Source organism: Schistocerca nitens, chromosome 5 (genome assembly GCF_023898315.1).
Source record: "Schistocerca nitens isolate TAMUIC-IGC-003100 chromosome 5, iqSchNite1.1, whole genome shotgun sequence".
Lineage (NCBI taxonomy): Eukaryota > Metazoa > Arthropoda > Insecta > Orthoptera > Acrididae > Schistocerca > Schistocerca nitens.
In genome coordinates, this window is record NC_064618.1 from 674682967 (window position 1) to 674687901 (window position 4935).

Here is a 4935-nt window from a genome sequence, read left to right on the forward strand (position 1 = left end):
GCTCTCCTATTCTCATGCTGAATCTGTGACGTTTTCCCGATGGCTCTTGGCGTGCAGTGTTTGGTAAAGCATATGCCACACGTCTTTTTCGTTCTTCTGACTACTACCTCTCAAGGAAAATTACGTTAAAGTCGGAGTCAGGTTAGCGATTTAAATATTTCGTGGGAGTATCTGACTGAAGAAGACTTAATTATTTACTGAAATGTGCTCGCTGCTGCTCTGCGTCAGTGACGTGGCAAACATCCACATGATTGAGCACATTATCGTGCACGGTGTAGGTACACACACAGATGAACACTGCTTTAGCACAGTTAGCAAAGCTTTCTAGTGACATTATCCAAACTCCTCTTCAAGTGTCTTGTCTCCAGTTCTTCACGGAGAAGCGCCGGGAAGTGTGTCGTGCTTGTAGTCGTGAGGCGGGCCTCCCTGGTCTGCCCCAGTTGCTCACTGTCAGCAGCGACAGGCAGTTTTAAGGGCCGCGCGGCGCTACGGCCCATCTAACTTGGGCGTCCCCAACCCAACAGGGAAACCTGCACACCAACTTCCGGCGCGAGGCGAGCCCAGCCACTGTTGTTGGTAGTGACGGCTGCTGCCTGCTGTAAACCACACACCTCGTGATCGGTGTGTGTAATGTGCCAGTTTGAAATGTGCCGTGAATTATGGATTCAAATTCTAAAGCTCATTATAGTGTCACACAGCAGCGTTTACAATGCTTTATTTCTACATTTAATGGCAATTCATTGTGTCAAAATGTTATATGTTTGTTGTATTTATGATGTTGTAGAAAGAATAAGATATGAGAGATTACTTCCCGAATGTGGTCGAGATCAAAAATGACCACACGCCACGCTGCCATACGGGAAAGATGCTGAGGGGTGGTCAACGAGCTGGCCACTGTCCGACAACGAGGCAGCCACGAGCGAAAATACATTAACTGTGAACTGTGTGGTTAATGCTGTTCATTTAGTAGCCTAAATGGTTCCATATGGTGTTACATGGGTTACGTAGTAGTGTGGTTTTAACTACGGTGCGACTAGGAGCCACTGGTACCTTCAGTGAGGTTACAGCTGTGCTGTAGATAGAAACCTCTCAAAGTAACCGATTTATTAATTAACCGATTTTACGTTTTTTATTTCTATTATTTCCTGTAATACCCGGCCCGGGTGGCCGAGTGGTTCTAGGCGCTACAGTCTGGAACCGCGCCACCGCTACGGTCGCAGGTTCGAATCCTGCCTCGGGCAGGTGTGTGTGTGATGTCCTTAGGTTAGTTAGGTTTAAGTAGTTCTAAGTTCTAGGGGACTGATGACCTCAGAAGTTGAGTCCCATAGTGCTCAGAGCCATTTCCTGCAATAAACGTGGAAATGGAGAAAATATTGAAAAATTTTCACTCTCCCAGTTTCAAGATATACGGAACCAACATAATAAATTAAATATTGAAATAAGAAAAAACGTAATCCGTCCACCGTTCGCTGCTTTTCTCGAAAAGTAGCAACTGACTGAACGCTTCAAAAATACCACCAGTATTCTTCTATTGATTCCAAATTTTGAAACTCTGCTCAGAAATCATTAGTTATCGGGGATCATACCACTATTGGGCTTTACGGATAGTCAGTGCTAAAGGGTGAGAACTGCGGTTGAAGAACTCTGGTTTTCGTGATAATTTTTCCGTCTTCAAGAGCTAGAAGTAGATAAAGGCATGTTATGTAGACACAAGCAGCAAGTCATCTACTTTCTGCCTTTATTGTACATCATAACTGAATGGTACTTAAGTTTTTTATTTATTGCTCTTTGATACCATTACGTCCTTCCTCTTCTCTATTTCATAGAAATGGCAGACCAATTTTTAATCTTTTAAAGTACATGAAGCATTATATATCATTACTACGTCACTTCGTAAAACTATTTCCGGGCTAGGGTTGGTGCCGTTCTGCAATACAACAGATATCCGGCGACAACAGCGAGAAACTACCGTATATGCAGGTGGGGTCAAGTCTTCCACACAGTACGTACACGCGTACCCTAAGCCACGGCACACGGCAGCAGGGACATTGTTATCTCAGCAGTATGGTAGCATTTCTTATGCCGTGTGTTTGTTGCTTGTTTCTGTCGGCACTGGTATTAAAACAGCAGTGATCGCTTTTCCTATTTTCCATAATAATGTAATATATCAGAACTTTGAAAATATTACGGATAAATATGACTCTTTTTACTAAAAAAGGTCTATTGAAAAACGAAAAATTGAAGGTCTGCTTTTATCGATAATTAATATTTCAGTTCTTTACTAGGCTGTAAGGAAAACGAGATCAAACAAACAGCGAAAAATACCGGTTGTTCAGAATTAAAATGCCGGTATCGGTTTTATGCGGTTGGTTTTTCCCAGCTCTACAGCTGCCTGCTGTAAACCAAACACCTTCTACTGATTTTACCGAGCTAGGTGGCTCACTGGTACCACATGAATTTCGTGTTCTGGAAGGTAGCAGTTCAAATCCATATCCGACCACCTCGATTTATAAAACCATGTCCAAAGATAAACATTTGTTTATCGACCGACTTGGTTACTGACTGCCATAGCACTGTATAGGCTTTCTCTAGGGCTCAGATTTTAATGACCTAAAAAGAATATGAAAGCATTTAGAACCTAAAACTTACGTAAATATGACCTTAAAAAATAAAGTATGGTTTTATATAAGTTTGTTTTAAAAATTCTAGTTGATTTTTTATAGCATGTAATACAAAATTTACTGCTAAAAAAATTGTAGTTACAGTACTTATTTTTTACAGTTACTGAAACGAACTAGCCCTTACTTTTGAAATGTTTGCATATGTCTGAAAAGAATACGAAGTAAAGTGAAAACAATAACAGGTATTCAACTAATAAAACTATGTTTTTACTACAGCACACCACATGTTTAAAGTATACCAAATTAGTTAACGCGTCCTGTCAGTCTTCCGTTTTCGCAGAGCTGCACTGGATCACATTGATCGGAACTCTTGGTTTGTTGTTCGCAGCACGATTCGCTAGATGGAAACAAGAGACTTCAGTTTTTGATGTGCCTGGGATCAGTCTCCAGGTCTTAAAGAAAGTTGACATCTTCTTTAGATCCTCCGTAAGAATTCGTTCACCATCTTCAGAATTACTGCTCTGTACTACCAGTGCGATGTCATCAGCATAAATGAATTTAGTTGATATTGTGGTTGGTAAATCATTAATGTATAAATTGAATAGTGATGGGGCTAAAACAGATCGCTGTGGTAGTCCATTATTTAGTTTCCGTTTGTGGCTTTTTGAGCTGCCTACAAACACTTCAAATTGCCTTTCACTAAGCATGTTGGATATTAGATCCACAATTTCTCGACTTGGTACAACTTGCAGTAGGTTGTAGATCAGTCCCAGTCGCCAGACAGTGTCATACGCAGCTATCAGGTCGATGAAGCTGTTGATTTCAGATGGCCTTGAAACCCTGCTTCAATATGGGTAGTTAGGGCAAGAACTTGATCGGTGCAGCTGCGTCCTTGTGTCTGAAGCCAGCTTGTTTGGGAAGGGTAGCAGCCTCGTTAAACGGTGCTATTCTGGTTAACCTGCTTCAATATGGGTAGTTAGGGCAAGAACTTGATCGGTGCAGCTGCGTCCTTGTGTCTGAAGCCAGCTTGTTTGGGAAGGGTAGCAGCCTCGTTAAACGGTGCTATTCTGGTTAGGAGGACTCGTTCCAAAAGTTTGAAAGTACACTTGAGCAGTGCTATAGGGCGTTAGCTTTCAGGGCTGTCTTCAGCCTTGCCAGGTTTGAGATTGGCTATAACTATCGACAGTTTGAATTGTCTGGGAAGTTTGTTCTCTTTGAGTATGTAAGTAAAGAGCGAAGTGAGCCAGCGTATGCAGTGTGGGCCCATGTTCTTAATAAATTCATTATAAATGTTGTCGGGGCCAGCAGCCTTACCGACTTTCAGTTGCTTGACTGCACTTTCTACTTCCGCTATGGAGAAGGGCCTGGAAAGCGGCTCGTTTCTTGGGGCACTGCGCCTGAGGTTAGAGAGTTTACATTTTACTGCTCTGGTATGATTCTTGTCTCTCTTTGCCCTTGTGATGTCTGCGATCCGGTGGCGATGAGGTCGGGACTTAATTTAGGATACGGCTTTTTGAGGTGTTGCTTGCCAGTTAGCCCGTTCAAGACTCTCCATGCTTTCCTACTTGACTTGGCAAAGTTCATTTCTTTGAGTGTAGCTTCCCATTTCTCTCGTCTGTTCTTGTTTAAAGAGTGGAGTAGCTGTGAGCCCACTGTTTGATTTCTAGAACTTTGGTATTCTTTATATAAAGCCTCACTTTCTTGGTTCCAGCCAGGCACATATTCCTTTCTGTAACCCCTAGGAATGTTTGACTTAGCAGCTTTGATAACTAGTCTAACGAATTCATCGTAGTTGTTTGATGTTGTCTGTCTTCAGAGCTAAGTTGGAGTCAAGGTCTTTTGAGAATCCATCCCTGTTAGCTCGTTGAAAATTCCATGTGGGTAGGGGCATTGAGTTTACAATTGTAATTTTTAAACAAATATCTGTCATAACAGGATGGTGTTGGCAGTTTGGGAAGTTAGACAGAACAGTGCGAGTGGCGTTAAGTGGTTGATCTAGCTGATCTTTGGACACAAATACCAAGTCTGGGTTGTAATCCTTATTCCAGCGTGCAGAGTGGAAGGTTCCCTTGTCTTTCACATCAAAGACCAAGTGCATGCTGGTAGTTTCTGCCCATTGAGCTGGTAACTCCCCATTGAAATCGACGGTGTCGTACCGCCAATCCGTTTGATGGTTATTAAAGTCTCCAGTGTATATACAATGGTGATCGAAAGCTGGCAGAACTGTGGAGGTCCAATTCACACTTGGAAGTTTGTACAGGTTGACAATTTCTAAGTCGTTTATCTGGATAACTATTGTGTAGATGTGGTTCAC

General features: G+C 42.3%; 1 non-coding gene across 1 annotated transcript; it reads left to right on the forward strand.

The window, feature by feature from the left end:
• The first annotated feature begins 1157 nt into the window (after positions 1-1157).
• On the forward strand, positions 1158-1241 carry Trnas-gga (transfer RNA serine (anticodon GGA)). Its single transcript is given in 2 exon segments — positions 1158-1197; positions 1207-1241. It is a non-coding gene; the product is annotated as a tRNA-Ser (tRNA).
• Positions 1242-4935: the final 3694 nt, after the last annotated feature.